Source organism: Chiloscyllium punctatum, chromosome 15 (assembly GCF_047496795.1).
Source record: "Chiloscyllium punctatum isolate Juve2018m chromosome 15, sChiPun1.3, whole genome shotgun sequence".
NCBI classification, from domain to species: Eukaryota; Metazoa; Chordata; class Chondrichthyes; order Orectolobiformes; family Hemiscylliidae; genus Chiloscyllium; species Chiloscyllium punctatum.
In genome coordinates, this window is record NC_092753.1 from 35,143,366 (window position 1) to 35,171,029 (window position 27,664).

The window sequence follows — 27,664 nt, forward strand, 5'->3', positions numbered from 1 at the left end:
AATAACGTCAGTTTTGAAGTTGATTATCTATTCTTGGAGTTCTTGTTTTTCTACAACATATTTTTATAGTTATGCTGTTTGGATGTTAAAAAATAACCATCGACAGGTCATTACCATAGAGTCATGAAATCATACAGCTCTGTTGCATTGCTTTTAAATCTCATGGGACAAACCTCTAATCTTTCAGTCAGTCTCAGTGCATCTCAACTGCCTCAGCAACATTAAATCTTAGGAAGTCTTAAATTCCATTGTGGATTATTTTTAATGCATTGGTGGATTAAAACAAGCATATTGCCACAAATTCACCTTGCTATTGGGTGTAAGAAACTATAGTTATGAGAAATGCTGGGAATCTATCAATTAAAGAAAGGAGGGGTCAGGAACTCAAAATTTTCAAATTGCAAAGCCTTTTGATCTGAGTCGACATATCAATTATTTCTATTCTGAATCAGGATTCCATGACAAGGGGTCAGCAATTTAAATTCACCACTGGAAGAGTAAGGAGAAATGCCCTATAGCATGATTTGGTGAGGCAGAAACTATTCCTACCTTCAAGACGAAAACAGATATAAATCTGAGTAATATGTATCAGAAACATCAATGCAAATGGAGAAACCAGAAGTGGGCTGGGATATGGGTTGCTCTCACATTCACTAGCTAACGAACTAGCACAAGGAGGAATTTCAAAATAATTTTATCAGCATGAAATACCCAACCAGATGCTAAGATAACAGACCAATAAAAAGGTATTTTAATCCCCCAAAATGATCAAATTCAAAGAAATCTACTATTACACAATAATAGCATGACCAATAACCAACGTGAAAGTAAAAAATGATTTGATGACAGTAATATGGCAAAAAATAGCTTTTTGGCATCCAGATTGCCTTCACAGAATATAGTAACTTCAAATAGTTCTTATACCTTGTTTAATACAGGTAGTCTTCATTTAATGCTGGACCATCTAACGCTGTTTCACTTTAATTTTGTTTTACTTTAAAGCTTGTTTCTTCAAGTTTATTACCATTTCCCACTTAACACCATATTGCAAATCCTCATGTCAGAGTCATCTCACATCTGGACAAGATTAGCACCATTAGAACTTGCAGTATATTTTTGCAAAGGACACAGAGATAAAAAGGAGATACACACACTGAAGCCTGTAAATTTACACATGTAAATCTATAGTGCGTGTCTTAAATTTGGTGATTTATTTTGCAGTTATTTCAAATGGAAATGGAAAGCATTGCATATGTTATTAACATAGCAAATAAATGTTTGGGGTTAAGTGCAATTGTTTGGTGTTAAGTGTAATTAATCAACTGTGTCAGTGAAAACAACATCTTATCTCTGAATCAGGAGACCGAGGTTTAAGGTGTGTAATAATATCACTGAAGTAGTTAATTAGAAAGCATAAAAGAGGCAACAGGTAGGACTGGTAGGACAAAGGCGTTTGTCTGACGGAAGTAGTGAGGCTCAAGTGAAATCCCATTTGTTCCAGAGATGTGTGGTAACACATCTGAAAAAGCTAATTAGAAAATATGTATGACTGAGCAGTTAATAAATTCTAGCAACAAGAAAGGTCTCTCGATTTCTGCCTTAACCAAATTCACAATATAGAAGACGACTACTGACTAAATGCAAAATTTGGAAACTAAGAATTCTTTTCAGACAGAAGATTGTAACTGGAACTACTTTGGAAAAGAACTGCAAACTCAAATGCAACACGCTGAAGTATGGCGACCTAAAGTTCTGTCAAGTTTAAGCTTACCATCACTGGAAAAATTAAGTGGCTATGTGGACACGGGTGGTGTCTTGACCGTAAACACAGTCATTTCCCACCAGAAGCAAGACCAGATATCAAGTACTCCCAGAGTTACAGGTTCAGCAAATGGACACTGGAAGTTTGGAAAAGTTATTGAGATATTAGATGAAAATGATTAAAAAAAACTTCCTATTCAAAGCATTTGATGCTTGGTCAGACATTAAATTCAGAAAGCAGGATGGCTATTCCAAAGAGGAATTTATCCTGAAATTTAACTGACTATATGCACAGATGGAAACATTACATTTGGAGATTTCTAATTTACTGCTTGCCTTTAAATTGTTGGACTATGCTGGGATGCTAGGTGTGGATCGATTCTGAGCATTAACTGGGATTAGATTTTCAGAAAGAAACACTTTTTTGGTCACATTAGGAGCAGAAACAATACAAGACCTCCCAGACACTTATTTGTGTGTGAGAAAGTCTTCACAGTTTGAGCAGTATGTGACAAATGGACCAAAGGAAATTAAATGAAGAAGTCTGTTCAGAACCTTGAAATTTGCTGGATTAGATACTGAATAGAATAATATTAGAAGTAACTTTGGATTGATAATATTGCTTGGAAAATGTTAATTGCATTCTGAGAAATACATTCAGTCTTGCACAGAAAGATGATTCTACGTCCAATGAAACATCGCAGTTACAAATTTTTTTACTGGATAGTTAAAACAGGTTGTACAATCAGATCAGACATGATGCTAAGTATGATTTACTGAGTCTCCAAACTTCATGACAGGGTTATGTTCATGAAAATCACAACTTGAAGTAAAACGTTTTTCCGCGAAGCGTGATTTCCCATTAAATTCAATGTTAAAGTCAGAGTGAAGTTCCAAAGGACAATGCTTAGCTGGATGAACTAATGCAAGTGCTGAAATACTACGCCATATATGTTCAACACCCAGCTGAAAAACTTAAAATAAAAGATACCACTGAATATTTCAGAAACACTGCATAAACTCAAACTAGACAACTCAATCTCTTTCAAACAAACAGTCTCTTCAGCTGAAGGAAGACTTGGTTTCATTCTGGCTGATGGATTTCAAAATGGGTTGAGATACCTGCTAAGTCCAATGTGCAACCTGCAGACTGCCTTGGAAAGACTGATGCTATTTGTTTCTTAACCCCACTTAACCCCAAACTGGTCTGTCCGTGTTGTTGCCTTCACAAATGAATTTTCTCCCATTTTACCTGGTCACCATGAGTGATTAGAGATGTTTGACATCTTTAGAAATGCTTCAGGTGTAGGCAATTATCTGATAGCAGCAATATTTTAAAGACAATATTTTCTCTGGCATAAGACGCCCACCAGACAGAAATGGCATACTGGGAGAACCATTCCTGAAAGAGCACCAGTCATCCAAGCTTTCTTATTTGAGCACCAAATGAATTACAGGAGCATCTTTGAGTAATTCTTCAATGCCTGTGGTATTCCGAACTGTTGCACTCCTGAACGTCAATCTTAAAATCTCCCACAGCATTTCTACCAAGCAAAGTCGTGGGGCAATCTGCTGCTCCTTCATGGGCACCAGTTTCTGGGTTTTTCTGGCTCATGTTGAAACGGGTCTGTGGCCTAACTATGGAAGAAGAAACCTTAAAACTGCTCTCTTCCTCACCTCTTGTTCAAGTGATTAAAATGACTCCTCACCTATTTTGCAAGTAGAAGCAACCACCCACCAGCAAAACCAGTTCATCTGACTGTTTTGCACCTGTGCAGTTTTTTTCTGCAGAGAATTCTAGACAGTACCAGTACTGCAGAAGAACCAGCACAAAAAGTCTTCAACTTAAATCTTATTTCACCTAAGTTGTGGTCCAGGATGTTCTGTCAAACTACCACCTGATAAAGAAGCAGCGCTCCAAAAGCTAATGCTTCCAATTAAACCTGTTGGACTATAACCTGCTGCTGTGTTATTTTGATCTTAGAAAAACAACGTCAGTCATGGGCAGAAGTATCAAGGCCTCACACTGTGCAAACTTGGAATTGCTTTAAAGGCCCCTGACATTTCAAAACTTGGTTACATCTTTTAAAGGGGAAAGTGATCCTAAAAATATAATGAAAAATGAAAACACTAACCTGAGTGACTTTAAACACACAGTAACATACATTGGAACTGAGCATTATGACAAAAGAAATGCTTGCGTTGAGGAGGTCACAAGAGCAAATAAAAATGTGAAAGATATTAAGTTGAGAAAAATTCACACTCAAGTTTCCAGTCTTGGGTAACCCAAAAATTTTATGAAGTTCATCCTTTATGAGTGATGCTTTATATGCCAACCTTCTCAGTGGCTATTCAGGGACAGCAAGGTTTACATTTTTGGTTAGAAATAACAAATGTTACAGACCGTTGTACAAATGTAGTTAAAAGTACCTCAGCTGATGAAATATTGACACTAGTAGAAGGTATAGATCGAGGTGTGTATTTATCAATATTTCAGCTGAAACTGTTTTCTTTGGGACATTGTACATTTGTCCATGGATGACACTGAGAATAGGCTGAAGACTGGCATTGTTAATGTAATGGAGATATTTGAAAGAAAAGTAGTTTAAAATAAAGTAGGTCAAGTCACCAATAATCATGTCCTCTACACCAGGGAGACAGAAACACAGACTGGGTGACCAGTTTGTGGCACATCTCTGCTTGATCCTTAAAACTGACCTTCAGCTTCCAGTTGCCTGCCGCTTCAACACACCACAGTGTTCCATGCTAATGTTTCAACCTCAGACCTGCTGGAACGCCCCAGCATATCTCAATGCAAACTGGAGGAACAACTCCCCATCTTCCACCTCAATACATTCATACCGTCAAGACGCAACACTGAGCAGTTTAACAACTTCAAAGCATGAAGATCTTCCTCCATGTTTGACATCCACCCTCGATACTGCCAGGTCCTGATCTGCATGGATTGCTTCCAACACAAACTATTCCCTATTAACAGTTCCTGTTATGACTCATTCAGCATTAACTTCTTCCCTGGCTTAGAGTTTGCAATCCCTTTGTCTGCTTCCTTTTCTTTCTTTGGGCACTGTCTCCACTTGACTCATTCCTTCCTTCCCTCTATTCTGTCATCAGCATAAAGTCCACTTTTTCCACATCTGCTTTCAGTTCTGATGAAGAATTACTGGACTCGAAACATTAAACGTTTTTCAGTCTCCAGATGCTGCCAAACCTCCTGAGTTTCTCCAGCACTTTGTTTTTAATTCATATATGCAGCAACTGCAGGTTTTTTTTTGTTTTATTTCAGCGTTCTAATTTTCTTATGCTTAACAAATTGGAAAATTGATTGTTTTATAATGAATTTTTTTTAAATGACTGAGCTGTTAGTATGATAGAACAAAAAAATGGTTTATTTCTCATTTGCTTTGTTCAAAGCTTGTTTAGATTTTCAAAAATTTCTATTTAAAGGGGAAAATATGTTAATACAACATGTAATTAAACGTGATTAGTTCTAATTGATAGATTAATTAGAAGGGTAGGTGTAAAAGAACAACAGATTCCTGATGAAGGGCTTTTGCCCGAAACGTCGAGTTTCCTGCTCCTCAGATGCTGCCTGCCCTTCTGTGCTTTTTCAGCATCACTCTAAACTTTCTGATCTCCAGCACCTGCAGTACCCACTTTCGCCATAAAAGAACAACAGGTTGAACTGGTGTGTAGAAAGAGGTGCAACACAGATTTCCACCACCTTTAGTAATATTTCATTGTCGCTATTGAGCTCTGTATGGTAACTCAACAACTGGAAACATGGATGATTTAATGGTGGTGGTTATTTGGTTAAAATCACTAGAGATGCTTAAGTGATGGAAAAAGCCTTCTGGTTCTGCGAGGTAGCATTTCTGAATTCATAAGAGAAATAAAGCTGCTTTCTGTCATTAAAAAAGAAATTCACTCCACAAATAAAGTTTGCTTGGTTTTTGTCTTACCAGCAGGCTTGTCTCATAATTGAGCCATGAATGAAACAGTATTTCAGCTCTACGTTGTTTTGCCCAAAGAAGAAAATGTCCAAAAGAGCCTAACTTACACTTCATTATTGGATTCCTCACAGTTGTTTCTCTTGAAGTAGTCATTCTCAGGAAGGGAATGACAGCTTTAAGCAAGGACTATCTCCGATTCTGCACTGCGATAAGTGATTAAAAACAATGGCAACACAACAACGTGGTCCTTATACTCCAATTCAAGACGCATGAGCAGACCTCCTGCTGGGAAAATTGGATCATTACATTTACCCTTTTATTTTTTGTACTGATTTCCAGCTTGAAGCAGCTTTCTCTCATTAACCATTAGGTCAAGTAAAGCTGTGATGATCACCTGAGGAAAATGGAATCCTTAGAGATTTCTGCCAGCACAATAAAATCAGAGAAGACATCAAGGAAACGCATCGCACAATTCCTTTGGAGTTGTTTGCAGATAGTTGCCTATATGCATTATGTACATGTACCTAAAATTTAGCAGTTTAAAGCAGGGAGGCACTTGAAAGCAAAGTTTTTCAACACAAATAGTATTTCACCTTTTTCCTCCACCAATCTTTCCCTTCTACTTCGAAAAGAGCAAGATCCTTGGGTTCCAAAATCATAGAATCCCTACAGTGTAGAAATAGACCATTTGGCCCAACAAGTCCACACCAACCTCTGAACAGTATCCCATCCAGACCTGTTCCCCTATTGTTCTACATTTCCCTTGACTAATGCACCAGCCTATACATCCCTGAACACCATGGACAACTTAGTATGGCCAATTCACCTTACCTGAACATCTTTGGACTGTGGGAAGAAACCGGAGCACCCAAAGGAAACCAATGTAGACACAGGGAGAATGTGCAAATTCCACACAGATAGTGACTGGAATTGAACCCAGGTCCCTGACACTGAGGAAGCACCGTGCCAAAATGTCAGTTCGCTTTGTTAAAGTGGTCAAGATTTAGATTTCGGCTTTAATACATTTAAGTGCAAGTTAGCTGACGAATTTAGAAAATATCTACATCTAAATTTCTCCAATCAACCTGTCAAAGATTTCATCACATACTTCTAGAGCAGGTGGGACTTGATTCCAGGTCTCTTGGGTCAGAGATAGGTACATTACCATTAAGTCACAATAGCCCTCACTGGAAGCATTTTCCTTAATATATTTATTTTCATTAAATGCAGCTTTGGAGGAAGGTGCAGAATTTTGTACCCATACTTATTACTAAAGTCATTTCAGAGGCCCCTGGGGCTGATCTCTCATTAAAGGGATATAACTGGTGGTGGTTTAGCCTGCAGGTCACCACATCTCCAGAAAGGAGACAGGTTAAGTAGTGGCATCTCATGGGAACCTCAAGCGGTACAAGAGTTGAACCCAAGCTGGTGTCACACTGCATCACAATACAGCAGTCCAGCCAACTGAGCTAACTGACCCCAACGGAGAGATTGCAGCTGAATCCAATAACTGTTTTCACCTGATGTCTTTAAAAGCAAATATCTGATGGAAGATCACAATCAACAAGCCATCCAGTGCCAATATTAACTAATTCAGCAAAGCAAAATCTAAGTCTGGGTCTTTCCCAGTCACCATTGCTTAGCTACACACTCAATAAACTCATTCAAGCAGTTAACAGCTTCATGTATTAGAGTCATAGTCATACAGTACAGAAACACACCTTTTGGTCCAACCAATCCATGCCGACCATAATCCCAAACTAAACTAGTCCCAACTGCCTGCTCCTGGCCCATATCCCTCCAAACCTTTCCTATTCATGTGCTGATCCAAATGTCACTTCAACATTGTAATTGTGCCCACATTGACCACTTCATCAGGAAGTTCATTCCATATACAAACCATTCTGTGTAAAAAAAATTGCCCTTCATGTCTTTTTTTGAAATCTCTCTCCTCTATCCTTAAAATTGTGCCCCTTAATCCTGAAATTCCCATCCTAGGAAAAAGCCACCTACCATTAATCCTATGTACACCCCTCAGCATTTTATAAACTTCTAAAAAAGATCCTCTCTCATGCTCTTACGCTCCAGTCTTACTTGAAAACTCAAACCTCCAAAGCCGACGAATTCCGGGTAAGTCTCTTCTGAATCCTCTCCAGCTTAATAATGTAACTGGACAACTAAACTGGACACAGTATTCCAGAAGAGGCTTCACCAATGTCCTGTACAACCTCAACATGACTTCCCAACTCCTTTACTAAAAGAACTGAGCAATGAAGGCAAGCATGCCAAATGCCTTTTTAAATACCCTGTCTGTGATGCAAAATTCAAAGAATTATGCACCTGAACCCCTAGTACCATTAATTGGGGAAGCCCTACAGTTGTCTGTTGTACTAAAATGCAATATCTTGCCTCTGTCCAGATTGAACTCCATCTGTCATTTTTCAGCCAATTGTCCCATTTGATTAAAATCCCTTTGTAATCTTAAAAAGCCTTCACTGTCTACTTTTCCACCAATTTTGGTGTTGTCTACAAACTTACTAACAATGCCTTCTATATTCTCATCCAAATCACACATGAATGACAAATGAAACAGGTCCCAGAACCTTCTTACCACATAAAATGCAAAAGATTCAAAGACAGTATTAGAATTTTCACAACTATTTCCTAACATTAATCACAGCTTTTCCGGCCTTCCATTACACTGGATGCTTTATCTACCAAGTAAATGCAGTAAAATTGGCAAATACCAACTTTCTTACATCAGGAAATTTTAGCTCTCATCTGCCCCCAAACATGCCTTTGTTTGTTGGTGTTGAGAAATAATACTTTCACTGCATTTTTCACAAGCTGTCTGTTGCAAGTGCAGATGAACTCAAAACGTTCCAGTCATAAATTATGCAATTGTAAACTGGTTCAGCAGAAACAGGGTTGAAACTAAGTCAACTAGCATTTGGTAAATAATGATTCTATGTTAATTCCATCGACTAAACTTGTATATTGGCTCCAAATTCCGTTTTGGCCATTTATATTTCTTAATATCGAGAAAAAAGAAATGTTCTCCCTTTACAAGCCTCTTGTGCTCAATTTGCAAACTTACTTCCCAGTGCTTCAGCAAATTAGCCTCAGCTTCTTTGCTTCTACCTCAGCTTCTATCCAATAGAAAATTTCAAGGATTGATGACACCCCATCATAAATTTACAGATTACAGCTGGGACAGCCTGCTTAAAAAGGTGTTAAAACTAACATTTTGAATTCCCAAAAGTTTGATTTATTAATTCCATGCTTAATGATTTAATGGAAATCAAATTCACTACTTTGTGGAATACCTCCATTCAGGTTACGTGACCGTTAACTTCTTGTCAATTGCCGTTTTAATTCTTGACCTCACTGTTACTTTACACTTTTTGACCAACTCTCCAGCATCTGCAGTCCTCACTTGCACTTTACATTACCAACTTTTCACAAACATATCCACCGCTCCCATTTCTTCTAATAGAAGCTACTGGTAATGATTCATTCTTGTCTACTGTAGCTCCTGCAAACCCATCTTTGGCTTCTTTTTCTTGTCCTATACTCCGTATTTGCCTTGCACAATTTTCCCTTTGACCAATTAATTTGTCTTCCAATCTAAAGCAAACTTCTATATTGTACTTTGCTCCCTTTGTCGCTGTCTAAAATTTGTACTGGCTTAACATATTCAGACTTGAAATGTTATCTCTTTCTCTCTCCAGATGCTTTCTGTTCTGTATCATTTTCTATCATTCTAATCATTTTCTGTTCTGATTTGTATTTCCAAATTCCATAGTATTTGCTTAATCGTTGACTTTAACCTTCTATTTCATGGCCAGCATTTGTCAACTACCCTAAGTGCCCTAAGAAAGTGATTGCAAACGATGTTCCTGAACTACTGCAATCCACTTGGTACAGGAACACCCATGTGCTATTGGGAAGGGAGGTCCAGCATTTCGGTGAGTGAACTTGCAAGAACAGCAAAACCTGTCAAGTCAGGCTGATCTGTGGCTTGGAAGAAAGCTTGCAGATGATGATGTTCACATGACTCTATTGCCTTTGTCCTTCTATGTGGAAAAGATCATGTTTGAAAGGAGCTACAAAAGGAGGAATTGGTGAGATGTTGCCATGGCGTTTACTTATCGTATACACTGCTTCCACTGTGTGTGGTGGTGAAGGGAGTAAATGTTTAAGTTGATGGACAGTGGGCTAATCAAACAGGCTACGTTGTGCCAAGTTTTTTGTATATTGTTGGAGTTGCACTCATTTTGGCTAGTGGTTAGCACATCATCACATTGCTTATTATCCCCTTTTTGATGGTGGATAGACTTCAGGGAATAAGAGGCAAGTTACTCGCTACAGAATTCCCAGACTCTGACATTCTCTTGTAGCTACAATATTTACAGATTTTCTAGATTCTAATTAAGATTCTGATCAATGATAACTTCCAGGTTGTTATTCTTCAAATTATTGCTATTTGAGGAGACCACTTTCTCATATCTGCGTCACAACAGAAATAACCATTTAGTATATTAATGATTGCTTGTTCACTCCACTGAAAATCTTTTTTTAGTCCGTTTCAGCCGCAATGCACTGCATATGTCTTTTGCCTCTTCCTACTGTTCGAGAGCTTGCATATTATTGCTTTATCCCTTCACTTTGCCCAGTGTGATTTATACAAAATTTTCCTCCATTATTTCATTCACAAAAAAAGAATTAACCTACAATGGGTCATGAATCACATGTCACATCTATACTTGTGAATTTAGCTAACAAAGTGCCTGTAGCCAAAAGACTGACAAAGCAGCAGCAGTTTTTTTAAAGACACACTACATTATTTTACATGGAAATGAAGTAAGACTAGTAAGTTATAGTCTTAAAGATGTACAGCATGGAAACAGACCCTTCGGCCCATCTGGTCCACGCTGGCCAGATATCCTAAATTAATTTAGTTCCTTTGAGCATGTGACCCATATCCCTCTAAACCCTTACTATTCATGTACCCATTCAGATGCCTTTTAAATATTGGGTAATTATAGCAACCTCCACCACTTCCTGTGGCAGCTTATTCTATACACACACCACGCTCTGTGAGAAAAGGTTGCCCCTTATGTCCCTCTTAAATCTTTCCCTTCCACCTTAGACCTATGCCCTCTAGTTCTGGACTCCCCCACCCCAGAGAAAAGACTTCAGCTGTTCAACCTATCCATGCTCCTCACGATTTAGCAAACCTCTATAAGGTCACCCCTCAACCTCTGACATTTGACAGAAAATACCCAAGCCTGTTCAGCATCTCCCTATAGCTCAAACCCTCCAACTCTGGCAACATCCTTGTACGTTTTTTCTGAATCCTTTCAGGTTTCACAACATCCTGCCTCTAGTAGGGAGACTCAAAATGACGCAGTATTCCAACAGTGGCCTAACCACTATTGTATAAGGCCACAAAATGACCTCCCAACTCCCCTACTCAATGCACTGACCAATTAAGGAAGGCATACTAAATGCCTTCTTCACAACAAAAACAGAAGTGGCTGGAAAAGTTCAGCAGGCCTGGCAGCATCTATGAAGAGAAACCAAAGTTAATGTTTCGGATCCAATGACTCTTCCTCCGACCCTTTGGAATGGAGTAGAATCCCTGCAGCGTGGAAACAGGCTCTTCAATCCTACAAGTCCTCACTGACCCTCCAAAGAATATCCCACCCAAACGTATTCCTCTACATTTACCCCTAACCTACACATCCCTGGACACAATGGACAATTTAGCATCGCCAATTCATCAAACCTGCACATCTCTGGATTGTGCGAAGAAACCGGAGCACCCAGATGAAAACCACAGAGACCTGGGAAGAACGTGCAAACTCTACACAGACAGTCACCAGAGGCTGTAAATGAACCCAGGTCCCTGGTGTTGTGAAGCCGCTGTGCTAACCACTGAGCCACTCTGCCATTTCTTCTTCTCCTTCTTCTTTACTACCCTGTGTCTCTACTTTGAAGGAACTATGAACCTGCACTCCTAGATCTCCTTGTGTAGCAATACTCCCCAGGGCCTGACCTTTAAGTATGTAAGTCCTGCCCTGATTTGCATTCCCAAAAGGCAGCACCTCGTACTCGTCTGAATTAAACTCCATCTGCCACTCCTCAGGCCACTGGCCCATCTGATCAAGGTCCCATTGAAAGTTATTACATTAAAAGTAGAAAGTCAACTTGAGTGATTCCTTATATAACGATAATCAAATAAAATTGCAAAAAAACTTTAAGAAAGTACTTCTGAAAAATGCTGCACCCAAACTTGCAAATACACAAAATAAAATTCTTCCCCAAAGGCTCCTACTCACACTCATTGCAATGATTTTGCTTTGTTCTTACGAACAAAACTTTGAATAAGAAACTCAATTTCAAAACAATATTTTTGGATTTTACCAAACAAGGAAGAACAGTTAATTCTAAAACAATAGCTTAAAGTTAACCAAAAACACATAAGCAAACAGAACATTAGGAAAAAAGGATGAAGGTAATTTTATGCAAAACCTATCATAGTGAATGCATTCCTGCTTAAGCACAGTCATAAACTTATTAATTTAGCACTTATAATGAAACCTCTCAAGGGACTTCACAGTAGTAGTACAGTACATGTGACACAATAATATAGGAGGTTTTTTTAAGATCAGATTGCTTAGCCACTCTGAACTCACTCGTGAGGTGGAGGAGAAAAAGTAAAAACCTAAAGTTTCACAGTGAGTAAATCTACTTCAAACCTGATGTTTCAGATAAATCTATTCCAATAAAATAATGCATTTGTTTTTATCCATTCCCAACTTTATCAGGAGTAAAACATAAATGATTAAAAGATTGACCAAACAGTTAGTGCTAAAAAAGAGAGCGAGGTGGAGAGGTGCAGAGAGGAAATTCCAGAGTTTTGTGGAGCAATTAAGAAAAAGAATGCATGAGGGGCTTGGAACTGAGGAATACAGGTATTTCACAAGGTAGTTATTTTGGAGCTTGCGGAGATAGAGAAGGGCATGGTGATAGAAAACAAGCATGAGAACTTTAAAAATCAAGATGCAGATTGCCTGGGAGTCATATTCTCCAGCAGGTACAGAGGTGATAGGGGAGTAGGTCTTGCTGCAAATTAAAATATAGGTTTATGACCTCAAGTTTACAATGTAGGCGTGCAATCAAATAGTCAAATCTAGAAGCAATGAAAGCATGGATAAGAGTTTCAGCAGCAGGTGAGTTAAGACATGGGCAAAGTCAAGTGATATTATGAAGATGAAAACAGGCAGTACTGTAAAAAAACACAAATGAAATCAGAAATTAATCTCAGGATTAAATAAATTCATGAACAGACTAGATTAGATTAGACTACTTACAGTGTGGAAACAGGCCTTTCGGCCCAGCAAGACCACACCGACCTGCCGAAGCGCAACCCACCCAGACCCATTCTCCTACATTTACCCCTGCCCCCTAACACTACGGGCAATTTAGCATGGCCAATTCACCTAATCTGCACATTTTTGGACTGTGGGAGGAAACAGGAGCACCCAGAGGAAAGCCACGCAGACACGGGGAGAATGTGCAAACTCCACAGGAACTGAACCAGAGTTTCTGGCACTGTGAGGAAGCAGTGCTAACCACTGTGCCACCATGCCACCCACAGACTAGCTTAACTCTAAACTGCTACTAGGGAAGGTATGGAAGTAGTAGTGTGGGTATGGGTGTGTGGAATGGGTACAGAAAATAAAGGCTTCAGTGTCACACAGCTCGTCTCTTTTTTTTCCCTAAAAGGTGGTCCTTAGCTCAAGGATACTCTTGTCCTTGATATTTTTCAGAGGTGCAATAAAGCAGGCCAGGCTTCGATTAGTCTGGTTTGGTAGACATGAAAAGACATTTGAGGGGTCTTTTGTTTATATGTAAGCAGATGAGACTTCAGGCCAAAGTGGTTATGTTTTAGAAGTGACCTGTATAATGAAAGAGGAGTGGTCAGCTCTCTCGCTGAGCAGTTTAGTTCAGTTCTGAACTGGTTGGGATTTCAACAGTGAGCTATGTGGAAACTCTCTCTCTCTTCAACTTCAACCTGGAAGCATGTGTTCCATTTCTACTGGTTTTTAAAAGGACTTTGTTTATTGAGACTGAAGTGAATATTCAGAACAACATAATTAAGTCTAGTTTGGATAGACTGAGTTCTGTGGGGGTTCTTTATTCTGTTCTTTGTGTTTCATTGTGTAATTTTGTGAATAGATTTTTGTCTGTTTGAAACCTAGTAGTCACCTTGCTAACTCAATCCAATAATTTTCACTGTACACTTACCCAAAACAAACTGCGAAGTTATGGTCCGGGCTGCCTGCTTAAGAATGTTGAGTGGTCTGGCCTAGTCCATAACATCAGTGTTACCAATATTTAACTGGGAAAATTTATGCCTATCCAACACTGGATGTTGGAGAAGCAAATTGATAATTTAGCAACGACAAAGGAGTTAAGAAAAGTGTTAGGTGTTAAGTGGTATCAGCATTCATGCTCAAACTATAATTTTGGATGATATCACCAAGAGGTAGCGTGGAAATTAGAAATAGATAGGGAATATTGAGAAATACAGCAGCAATGTATATACAGATAGTTTTGAGACTTAGACTAAATAATCCTTTTTTGCTGATAGATTGAGGAATAAACATTGGCTGGAACATCAGGTAAACTCCACTTCTCTTCTTTAAATATTCACATTTTTATATTTGATCTGATGGGAAGGCAAAAAGCTCCAACTGGAACAATCGCCTTAGTTCAGTGGGAACCCAATATTATATGCTCAAGCTCCTGAAGCTGGACTTGAACTCAGAACAATGACTTCGTGGGAGCATGTTATCACTGGGCTAATCTTGACAACCCTGATTAAAATTAATAGAAAATCTAAGGGAGACACATATGAAGAGAAAATGAGACAGTAGTGCCAAGAATGGTATTGAAATAGCTAATAATGAAATTGCAAGAGACTAATGGTCTTTTTAAAATCAAAAATCAACATGTCTAACAACTTTAAAGCCAGGGAAACAAACAAACATAAGGTCCCTGGAGACAATTGATAGAAGTAACAAAACTAATCTATTGCATCACAGCAGAGTTGTAAAGGGAGACTAAAGAATCATAGGCATAAAAGTTAGGCATTGCTTTGCAACTTTTTCAAGTGGAAACAGGGACAACGACCATTCCTCATGACTATATCCCATTCTTTAAAGATGCCTGAAACATATCCAACCCCACACTGAGTTCGGCAATTTTTCAGGTGTTTCTGGCAGGCAGTGAAAACAGATGTGAGACTCCTTCTGTCTCCTGATAAGTCTATTGCCATTTTGGAACAACTTCCTGAAGTTTATACAGCTGTGTGCGCAACAAATGCAACCATTCAGATGAGCAAGTGAGGGACCCGGTGGTCAAATTGCAATGCATCCTCGGGCGGAACTGTTCAAGTGCAATGACTGCTCCTGTGCCAAATTCTATTGGAATAACAGCGAAATGGATTTCAATCCCAAAGGCTTTTTAGCTTTGAGGTGAAGATGAAGCAACAACTGAATTGGCAAAGTATGGAAAACAAATATATAAAAACATTTCATATGAAATTGAGAATACGAAGGACAGAATCCTGGTTGAAATGACTAAAAATAAGAATTAAATTTAGGACCAATGTCTGCTTCTTATACACAGGTTGATCAATAACTTCGAACTATCAGAGTAAAGATGAAAGCTTCGGTGAATTGAAATACAGTGGGATGTTGCAAATGGCAGCTGCATAAACTAATATCATAAATCAAAGAATCCCTACAGTGCAGACCTTAATTTTAATTATCTTGCGACCAAACTCAATCCCTCGATTTGCCCTGTCCAGCTCATCAAACTGACTCCCAATGAATCACCAAACCTCCATTCATTTTGCTACTACATCTTTCCTTAATATTTCCCTTGTTAATTTACTTTGAAATCACGTTCAGGTGCTTTTGGTGGAATTATAGTCACTAAGGTCTATTGTGTGTATATAGTAGTCTATTCTTGGCAGTACAGACTCAATGGGCTGAAGGGCTTCTACGTACTGTATGATTCTACTGTAACTTTTTCTTGAAATTAGAAGCCCATGCAGTACCAGACTTCTTCAAATTAATTACAAAGCAATGCATTTGAAAATAAATTTGATCATTTTAATTAACTTTCATCCAAGCAAATACCTGTTTTAACTCAATGCACACAGAAGCTTCAAAAATTAAACATGATGATTAAGAAATAATGGCTGATGAAATTAAGCTATATAAAAAAAAGCAAATTGGGGTTAGTGATTTTTGCGAGTAATTGGGACTTGAAACTTGAACTTGGTTTCTTTTTCCACAGATCCTGCCAGACCCATCTGAAACCTTCCAGTACTTTTTTTTTTCTTTTTAGGCGAGACCGCATAGCATGTTTAAACAAGTTGAAACAGTTCAAAGCTGAAAGATGATGTAAACACAAACACTCTTTTGAAGTTGAATGTGTTAACTGAACATACAGCTACTTCTTTCATGAGACAGAGAAATCAGGAGGCTAACACAGCCATTAAAGAACTTGCGACTCACCAGAAATTTGACTGGGTAGCAAGATTATGAGTTCTAATTTCTTCTTTACCCCAAATAAAGGTATCTACCTTCGTGCAGTGTCTCAAAGCGAAATGTATTCATGCAGAATTTAGAATAGAATTTCAAAGTCAAAATCTATCCTTGATTTCAGATTTATTAAATTATTCTACAGCTAATTTTCATTCTGTTGAATCATTTTAGTCCTGGTTTCTGGCTCATTTTTTTCATTTAGAAAAACCAATAACAAGTATGACAAAACCTTGTTTATCCAGCCACTGATATACTTTCAAAAATGGAGTTCAGGCAGAAGAGTTAACCTTCAGTACAGTCGAGACAAGTTATTTGAATAACTAAGGAACTTATTTGATTGAGATCTGTTTCTATTTAAAAAGGGAAGACAACCTTTTCGAAAAAAAATGCCACACTGTCCGAAATGTGTCCCAGTGGTTATGTTTTCAGCGAACTGAGTGCTCCAAGTCTAAAGGCTGATGAACCCATTTGAAAACAAGGAGGGCAATTAGTTGATCAGTTAACAGTAGCTTTGGGAACTCAATCCTATCTAAATAACTAAATTAATTATGATATAACTTAAGAGCACTTAGTCAAAATGATTTGTTAATTTCAGGAGTGCTAAGATTGGCTTGTCTCTCCACAGAAGTGTGGTTAAGATCCACTTACATTTACTGGAAAGTGAGTGTACAGGGACAGGACACAGATTTAATTAATTATGGCAAACATGGTTAATAATCGACAGTTTAGCACTTTCGAGTTTTCGTCTCAAAGCATGGAAACAGACCCTTCAGTCCAACTCATCCATACTGACCAGTTTCCCAATCTAAACCAGTTTCACTTGCCTGCATTTAGTCCATAACACTCTAAACCTTTCCTATTCATACACCTGTCCTAATGTCTTTAAAATGTGGTAACTGTACCTACATCTACCATTTCCTCTGGCAGTTCATTCAACTAACCTCTGTGAAAAAGGTGTCACTCAGATCCCTTTTAAATCTTTCTCCAACCACCTTAAAAATATGCCAAGTGAAAGTACTGCAGATGCTGGTGAGTAGAGTCAAGAGTGTGGTGCTGGAAAAGTATAGCAGGTCAGACAGCATCTGAGGAGCAGGAAAATCAACGCTGCGGGCACAGGCTCTTCATCAAGTATGAGGCTAACAGCCTCTAGGGTGGAGAGATAAATGGGAGGGGAGTGGAGCTGGGCGGAAGGTAGTTGAGAGTGCAATAGGTGGATGGAAATGGGGGTAAAGTTGATAGGTAGGAAGGAAAATGGACAAATGGGACAGGTCACAAGGATGGTGCTGAGCTGGAAGGTTGGAACTGGGGAAAGGTGGGGGTTGGGGGAAAGAGGGGAAATGAGGAAACTGGTGAAATCCACATTGATGTCATGGGGTTGGAGGGTCCCGAAGCGGAGGATGAGGTGTTTTTCCTCCAGGCATCGGGTGGTGAGGTAGCGGTGATGGAGGCGGCCCAGGACCTCATGGCCTCGGCAGAATTGAAATGTTTGGCCACGGAGGGAGGGGGGGTTGGTTGGTGCAGGTGTTCTCCAAAGTGCTCCGAGAGTAGGCGTCCTGTCTCCCCAATGTCGAGGACACTGCATCGAGAGCGACAGATACAATAAATGACGCGTGCGGAAGTACAGGTGAAACTCTGATGGATGTGAAAGGCAACTTTGGGGACTTCGATGGAGGTGAGGGGGGAGGTATGGGTGTAGGTTTTGCAATTCGTGCGGTGGCAGGGGAAGGGTCTGGAAGGGGAAGGTGGGTTGTTGGCAGGGCGTGGACCTGACAAGGTAGTCATAGAGGGACTGGACTTTATGGAAAGCAGATAGGGATGGGTAAGGAAATGTATCTCTGGCGGTGTGGTTCATTTGTAGATGGCAGAAACGGCGGAGGATGATGCCATGTATACGGAAGTTGGTGGGGTGGAAGGTGACGACCGGGGAGTCCTGTCCTTGTTTGCAGTTGTAGGGGTGAGGTTCGAGGGCGGAGGTGAGAGGTTCGAGGGCGGAGGTGCGGGAAGTGCATGAGATGCGCTGGAGGGCATCAACCACCTGGGTGGGGAAATTGCAGTCTTTAAAGGAGGCTGCCATCTGGTGTGTTCTGTGAGAATTGATCCTCCTGGGAGCAGATGCAGCAGAGGCATTGGGAATAAGGGATAGCATTTTTCCAGGAGGCAGGGTAGGAGGAGGTGTAAGCCAGGGAGCTGTGGGAGTCGCTGGGTTTGTAGAAAATGTCAGTGTTGAGTTGGTCACCGTTGACAGAGATGGAGGGGTCCAGGAAGGGGAGAGAGGTGCCAGAGATGGTTCAGGTGAATTTGAGGTTGGGGTGGAATGTGTTGGTGAAGTTAATGAACTGTTTAACCTACTCGCGGGAGCACGAGGTGATGCCGATGCAGTCATCGATGTAGCAAAGGAAAAGGTGGGGGAGTGGTGTTGGTGTAACTACAGAAGAAAGATTGTTCCATGCAGCCGACAAAGAGACAGGCATAGCAGGGGCCCATGGAGCAAGTGGGAGGATTCGAAGGAGAAATTGTGGAGGTCAGGACCAGTTCAGCCAAACGAATAAGTGTCAGTGGAAAGGTACTGGTTCAAACGTCAGGAGAGGAAGAAACGGGGGTTTAGAAGCCCTGGTCATGGCGGATGGAGGTGTTTAGGGGCTGCATGTCCATGGTGAAGATGAGGCATTGGAGACCAGGGAAATGCAAGTCTTGGAGGAGCTGGACAGCGTGGGTGGTGTCCAAACATATGCGGCAAGTTCCTGGACTGGGGGATTGGACAGTATCAAGGTTCATGGAGAGGAATTTACTGGGGCAGGAGTGGGCTGAGACGATAGGTCACCAAGGTAGTCAGCTTTTGTGTGGATCTGGCAGTAGGAGATGGTGTCTTCAAGTTGGCGCCTGGCTTCAGCGATGTAGAGGTCAGTGTGCCAAACAACCTCTGCAACCCCCCCTCCCCACCCCACCCCCATCCCATATGCGCAGGTTTGATGGTGAGGTTGGAGTTGGAGCAGAGGGTGTGGAGGACTGAGTGTTGCGAGGGAGAAAGGTTTGAGGGGGTGGACAGGTTGAGGCAGTCAATGCCTCTAGTTTTTGAACTTGTCCACTCTAAGGAAAAACCATTGCTATTCACCTTATACAGATCCCTTAGAGATTCCATAAACCTCTATAAGGCCACCATTCAACCTCCGAAGCTCCAGTGAAAAATGTCCCAGTCGACCTAGCATCTCCTTATACCTCAAACCCTCCAGTCCCGGCAACATCTTCATAAATGCTTTATGAACCCTCTCCAATTTACTAGTTTAACTTACTGACCAGATTCACCAATGAACAACAGTAACTTGAGAATAGGTGTTCATTATGCTAGTGACCCCCTCTTCTGCATGAATAAATATTGCAGGAGAGAAGGAGGATGAAAGACCAAAAAATTTTTTCTGCACATTTTTATTATATGGTGTTATTAATTATTTCTGACATTTAAGTCTATATGATACCTGCAAGGGTGTGTATGCACAGTCAACAGGGAGGGGAAGAGTGAGTGTGGTAAAACAGGTCTTAGGTGGGAAACTAAATGATGACACGAAACAATTGTCCAATTCAAACACTCAATGCATTTACTCTGGTATAATTCCTGCAGATTGTAAGGTGGAAAATGTAATTACTTAAAAGGAGGGGAAGTGAAAACAGGAAGCTACAGATCTGTCGTGTAACTGTCAATTGTAGAGAAAATAAAGAATATGATAACAGGAAACTTAGAAAATAATGGAAGCATTGGGCAGAGGTACATGGATTTTTGAAAGGGAAATAAAGTGTTTGGTCAAGATTGCAAGATTGAAAAACTTGAGTTTCTTGAGAATGTAATGAGCCAAATAGGTAAGGGAGAACTAGTGGATGTGGAAAAATTAGACTTTCAGAATGTTTGTGATACGGAGCTAATAATAACATCAGTATGGAGCAAGTTTTGAAGACAACATTGCAAGTTGCTGCTGTATATCCTGTACATTATACACAGTGAAGTCAGAATGTGCAGTGTTGGAGTAGAAGACATATCCAGTAATGTGGTGGATGGGCCACTCAAGTTAACTTGCTTCACCCATCCATGCAAGAGAAAATTATGCTATCTTACAGCTTACTTGTACCTTGTACATGAAAGAAATATTTTGTCAAGTATGGAACTAAGCCACTTTCCACAAATAACCTATTCCTCTGATAACCCTACTAGCCAAGGCAGTTATGTGGTTGACTTTCTGGTCAGTGGCAGATGCCCCCAAGATGTTGACTGTGAAAGATTTAAAATTATATATTGCTTGGTCAAGATTTTTTAACACTTATGTGGCGTTAATGCTAATGTAAATTATCAGCACAGTTATGGGGACTTGTAGTATGCAAACATGTCTGAGGAATTGAGTGTAAAGCTCACCAGCGCTCACTCAGCATTGAATGGCCTCAATTTTCATCTGACAAAATAGTAAAGATCAACAAAGCCGCTGAAGTGCGTTGGGCCAAGTAATCATGTGTGTCAATTCACATGACAATGTGTCTGGTGTGAAACGGCCGCCACATACCACAAAGAACCAACTTTTACTTTGTGCTTGGTGTGATTCAGGAACTGGTCAACAAAAGAGGGTTATTGGAGTGAATGATTGTGGAAGCAGTTTTGGACGCAAACAGGAGATGGTTCTTCAGGCTAAGTCATAGATAGGAGATTCCGATGGGAAAAAACTGTGGTGGAGACTCTAAGTTCCTGTCAAGAACAGCACACCTTGACTTCCTTGGGAAAGTTCTTCAGTGAAATTGTTAGAAATTGATGTCTCTTGCAGGATCTCAAATAGACAAGCTGAGACAAGTCCACTGTGATTTTCCAGAGTCTATACAAAAGATTTTCAGTGACTTTTGCTGCAGTGAAGAGTCAATGTGGCTATGTCTATCACAGAAGTATTCTTCAAAAGTAGGGCACTTTTTTGATGCTTTGCCACTGTTAAAGATGATTAACTTGGAGGTGATGTCATTGATTAGATTGGAATAGATTTAAAAATTGGCACTAAAAAGGCACTTAAAATGGTCATTGGATAAACATATGAAGAAAATGAAATAGTATCGGATAGAATTCTGTGAGCATGATCTTAACCTCCAAAACCACCTGAAGGAATGGCGCTTCAAAAGCTAGTGCTTCCACATAAACCTGTTGGACTATAACCTAGTGTTGAGTGATTTTTAACTTAGGCTTCAGATTGGTTCTACAGGTCAGCGCAACATAGAGGGCTGAAGGGCCTGTACTGCACTGTAATGTTCTATGTTCAAAATTGTTCAAGTATTGGTTCAAATTCTGAGCCAGAAGGAAGACGACTATAATCCAGATAACATGTTACTTATGAAAGCCAGAATTCACATGAAAAAGTGTGTAAAAAATTTGAACGCAAAACAGAGATGAAGTAAAACACAAAAAGGCAAAAACTTCAAATAAAATTTCAAACAGACCAGGAAACCAGAAAATTTGAACCAGACAGAAAAAAAAAACTTTGAGATGTAAATAAGGAATGGGAAGGAAATTTCACAATAATGTATCAGGAGCTGGGACGTCATGTTGCAGCTGTACACTGTACTGGTTGGGCCACCACTTTTAGAACACTATGCAACTCTCACCACCCTGTTATAGGAAGGATGTTGTGAAGCTTGACAGGGTTCAGACAAGATTTACAAGGATGCTGCCAGAGTTGGAGAATTTGAGCTATAAGGAAGAGGCTGAATAGGCTGGGGCCATTTTCCCTGGACTGTCAGAAGCTGATGGGTGACCTTAGAGGTTTACAAAATCATGAGGGGCATGGATAGAGTAAATAGACAAAGTCTTTTTTCCTGGTGGGAGGAGTTCAAAACTACAGAATGTAGGTTTAAGGGGAGAAAGAAAGACTTAAAAGGGAAATAAGGGGTAACTTTTTCACGTAGAGGGTGGCGCATGTGTGGAATGAGCTGCCAGATGAAGTTGTAGAGGCTGGTACAATTACAACATTTAAAAACCATCTGGATGGCTACATGAATGGGAAGGGTTTAGAGGGATATGGGAGACAAACAGGAGAACAATTATCTAGGATACCTGGTCAGGATGGGCAAATTGGACCGAGGGGTCTGTTTTTGTGCTGTACATCTGACTCTGTGGTGACATGCATGTCTGGGACAGGTGGGTCTTGAGCCTGAACCTTGCTAGCCCATAGGTAGGGATATGACCACTGCACTCGTGTCTGCGTGGGTTTCCTCCGGGTGCTCTGGTTTCCTCCCAGAGTCCAAAGATGTGCAGGTTAGGTGAACTGGCCATGCTAAATTGCCTGTAGTGTTAGGTGTAGGGGTAAATGTAAGGGAATGGGTCTGGGTGAGTTGCTCTTCGGAGGGTCAGTGTGGACTTGTTGGGTCGAAGGGCCTGTTTCTACAATGTAGGTAATCTCACCTAATCTAATTTAAACAGCCCTCAAAGATGACCACAAGGGATGAACTCAGATTTCTTCAGTTTCCTCATTTCCCCTCTCCCCACCTTGTCTCAGTCAAATCCCTCGAACTCAGCACCGTCTTCCTAACCTGCAATCTTCTTCCTGACCTCTCCACCCCCACCCTACTCCAGTCTATCACCCTCACCTTGACCTCCTTCCACCTATGGCATTTCCAACGCCCTTCCCCCAAGTCCCTCCTCCCTACCTTTTACCTTAGCCTGCTGGACACACTTTCCTCATTCCTGAAGAAGGGCTTATGCCCGAAATGTCGATTCTCCTGTTCCTTGGATGCTGCCTGACCTGCTGCGCTTTTCCAGCAACACATTTTCAGCTCTGATCTCCAGCATCTGCAGTCCTCACTTTCTCCTCGAAGATTTTAACCTACTGCGAATCCTCTTGCAAGGATGCCTTCCTTGAAGAAGCTCTCTTCCTCCCTCGACAAGGATTTCAGTGAGTCCCTCTCTCACTGCACACCCCAGGTCATCTCCTCTGCACAGAAGCTCTTCAGCCACGTTCTCAAACAGACTCGCTACCACAGCCACATCTCCTTCCTCAGCACCTACCTACAGAACCGACTGATCCCGCACGGACTCCGGACTACGTTCCGACCAACAAAATTTGGACCCAACCAGGACAACCAGTACAGACAACAAATCCGAAGCCTCCAGCAACAGACCTCCCACCAGATCCACCGCTCCACGCTTGCAGCCATGCGCCGCAACCTACATTCCCTGCAATTAGACCTACCCCAGCTCAGGACAAACACTCTCACAGACAAGCAAAGGACCTCGACTGTTCTTCATCCATAGAAGAATCCATACACTAAACAAACATTTCTTCCTAGCCATATCGAAAATTAAAGACAGTAAGTACCAAAAACTTTCATGTACTTACCCCCACACTCTGGGTTCCTCAACTGATCCAGAATCTTCCATCGGCCTCCGAAATCAGTCTGGCACCATTAACCACGCGGCCGCTACAGCGCCCACGGCAACAACCGCCGCCACGGACCATGACGTCACTTCCGCCCCCACCGACCTCGCAGCCTCCGCAATCGCCGCCCAGACAACCACCTCCACGATCACCGCCCAGACAACCGCCTCCACGATTGCCAGGAAGACCATCGCCGACAGATTCGCAACCTCCGCGGCTATCGGGAATAACACTGTTTCTGTCGTCGCCACAGCCACTTCCGCCCCCAGTGACATCACTAAACTGCACGACCACAATGCTGCATGTGTCTCCGCCCCCACGCCAATCTCCGTCACCATACCTAACTCCACCCCACGCCGATCTCCGTCACCACACCCAACCTCGCCCCCATGCCGATCTCCGTACCTGCCCCCATGCCCAACCCCACCCCCACACCCAGCTCCAGCCCTGCCATGTTTTCACCATACCTCCAGAACTACCCCTCTGAGGATAAAAGATCAGCCCTCAGCAGAGGCCTCACCTTCATTCCCCTACGCTCACAGATTAACGAGTTCAACATGCGGCGTGACATCGAAGAATTCTTCCACCACCTTCGCCTCCGTGCCTACTTCTTCAACCAAGATTCTCGCCCACCCTCGGACGACCCCTTCTCCCGCCTCCAACACACCCCATCCACCTGGACACCCAGTGCTGGCCTCTTACCCACCCTCAATCTCTTCATAGCCAACTACTGCCACGACATTAACCGCTTCAACTTCTCCATGCCTCTTACCCACTCCAACCTCTCACCCTCTGAACGTGCAGCCCTCCACTCCCTCTGTTTCAACCCCAACCTCACCATCAAACCGGCAGACAAGGGAGGCGCAGCAGTAGTTTGGCGCACCGACCTTTAAAACGCTGAGGCTAAACGCCAGGTTGGTTGGTCCGGGTGTCCCAGAGGTGTTCTCTGAAACGTTCCGGATGGTCTGGGAGAGGATGATTTCTGGATGGTCTGGGAGATGATGCCAGCTCACAGACACCTCCTCCTACTGCCCCCTTGACCTTGACCCCACCTCCCACCACCAAACCATCATCTCCCTGACCATCCAGAACCTCATCACCTCAGGGGATCTCCCATCCACCGCCTTCAACCTCATAGCCCCACAACCCCGCACTGCCCGTTTCTACCTCCTGCCCATAATCCACAAACCTGACTGCCCCGGCCGACCCATTGTCTCAGCCTGCTCCTGCCCCACCGAACTCATCTCTGCATACCTTGACACAGTCCTGTCCCCCTTAGTCCAAGAACTCCCCATCTACATGTGGGTCACCACCCTCCATGATTTTCACTTCCCCGGTCCCCAACGCCTTATCTTCACCATGGATATCCAGTCCCAGTACACCTCCAGTCCCCCATCACGAAGGACTCAAAGCCCTCCACTTCTTCCTTTCCCGCCGTACCAACCAGTACCCTTCCACTGACACCCTCCTTCGACTGACTGAACTGGTCCTCCCCCTGAACAACTTTTCTTTCCAATCCTCCCATTTCCTCCAAACCAAAGGAGTAGCCATGGGCACCCGCTTGGGCCCCAGCTATGCCTGCCTCTTCAGAGGATATGTGGAACAGTCCATCTTCTGCAGCTGCACTGGCCCCACCCCCCACCTTTTCCTCTGCTACATCGATGACTGTATCGGCGCTGCCTCGTGCTCCCACAAGGAGGTTGAACAGTTCATCCACTTTACCAACACTTCCACCCTGACCTCAAATTCACCTGGACCATCTCAGACTCCTCCATCCCCTTCCTCGAACTTTCCATTTCTATCTCAGGCGACCGAATCAACACAGACATTTACTATAAACCGACAGACAGCTACCTAGACTACACCTCCTCCCACCATGCCCCCTGTAAAAACGCCATCCCATATTCCGAATTCCTTCGTCTCCGCCGCATCTGCTCCCAGGAGGACCAGTTCCAAAACCATACAACCCAGATGGCCTCCTTCTTCAAGGATCGCAATTTCCCTCCAGACATAATCGATGATGCCCTCCACCGCATCTCTTCCACTTCCCGTCCTCCGCCCTTGAGCCCCGCCCCTCCAACTGCCACCAGGACAGAACTCCACTGGTCCTCACCTACCACCCCACCAACCTCCATAGACAGCGTATCATCCGTTGTCATTTCCGCCACCTCCAAATGGACCCCACCACCAGGGATATATTTCCCTCCCCTCCCCTATCAGAGTTCCGAAAAGACCACTCCCTCCGTGACTCCCTCGTCAGGTCCACACCCCCCACCAACCCAACCTTCACTCCCGGCACCTTCCCCTGCACCCGCAAGAAATGAGAAACTTGCGCCCACACCTCCCCCCTTACTTCCCTCCAAGGCCCCAAGGGATACTTCCATATCCGCCACAAATTCACCTGCACCTCCACACACATCATCTATTGCATCCACTGCACCCGATGTGGCCTCCTCTATATCGGGGAGACAGGCCACCTACTTGCGGAACGTTTCAGAGAACACCTCTGGGACACCCGGACCAACCAACCCAACCACCCCGTAAGCCCAACACTTCAACTCCCCCTACACTCCACCAAGGACATGCAGGTCCTTGGACTCCTCCATCGCCAGACCATGGCGACATGATGGTTGGAGGAAGAGCGCCTCATCTTCCTCCTAGGAACCCTCCAACCACAAGGGATGAACTCAGATTTCTCCAGTTTCCTCATTTCCCCTCCCCCCACCTTGTCTCAGTCCCAACCCTCGAACTCAGCACCGCCTTCCTAACCTGCAATCTTTTTCCTGACCTCTCCGCCCCCACCCCACTCCAGCCTATCACTCTCACCTTGACGTCCTTCCACCTATGGCATTCCCAACGCCCCTCCCCCAAGTCCCTCCTCCCTACCTTTTATCTTAGCCTGCTGGCCACACTTTCCTCATTCCTGAAGAAGGGCTGATGCCCGAAACGTCGATTCTCCTGTTCCTTGGATGCTGCCTAACCTGCTGCGCGTTTCCAGCAACACATTTTCAGCTCAAAGATGACTGCCAACTTTCTAAAATAAGAGAAGCTGCTGTCATAGTTGATGGTTACAAGCAATCCCACAAATTCATTTGTGGCAACTAACCTTTGCTTGCTGGTCTGCTGAGAGGTAAAAGATGCAATAATCAAGAGAACACCAAATACAAGGGATATTGCAAAAGTGAGAAGATATAATGGTTGCACTTTAGCAAAGAGAGAATACAGGAGATAGCTATGGTTTGAGGAGACAGGCGTATTACATTTGCCAACAGAATTAAAAGCTAAGCCTGTGGCATTTGTTGGCGAGTCTAGTCTTTCCAGAAAATGCTGCAAATGTGAATGAAGCTTGTGACAAACCTGATACAATGCAACACACTTAGTGTGGGTATAAATTGGAACATAAAAGAATATGGGACTTTATATTGGAGGGTGAAGTTACTCTGTTTTAATCTGGTAAAAGGGCAACAAAGATTGTTATCCTTACAAATAAAATACATGGTCCTGACAATTCCTGATGGAAGCAAAACATATAAATTTCTCATCAGAGCTTACTAAACAAAAGTCTACTGCTATAATACATTGAGAAACTGTCTACTTGTTCTATTATACGGACTGAATTTAAATGGTGTTTTTAGTTCAGCCGTTTTGCTTTTGCTGAAACATAGTTTCAAAATTTCCTTTAAAAAGCTGACCTCACCATGGAATGATGTAGCTGCAGAGCATGTACTGCCAACAAAGGTATCAACAAAATTCATTGATGTGATCAAAGATGAGCAAGTATCAGCAAAATCAGTGGGTTTTGAAAAAATAAAACCATATGGCTGTTTCTAAATCTATTATAGAGAACAATGGCTGAAGTAAGCAGTATCCAAAGAGTCAAAATCTCAGATTCGTAAGGTTGAAAAGACACCGA

General features: G+C 42.2%; 1 protein-coding gene across 4 annotated transcripts in view; it reads right to left on the reverse strand.

Annotated features, from left to right (window-relative positions):
- The window catches only part of LOC140486192 (rho guanine nucleotide exchange factor TIAM1-like), a 334,442-nt gene that overhangs the window by 222,907 nt on the left and 83,871 nt on the right, over positions 1-27,664 (reverse strand). The window lies entirely within an intron of this gene.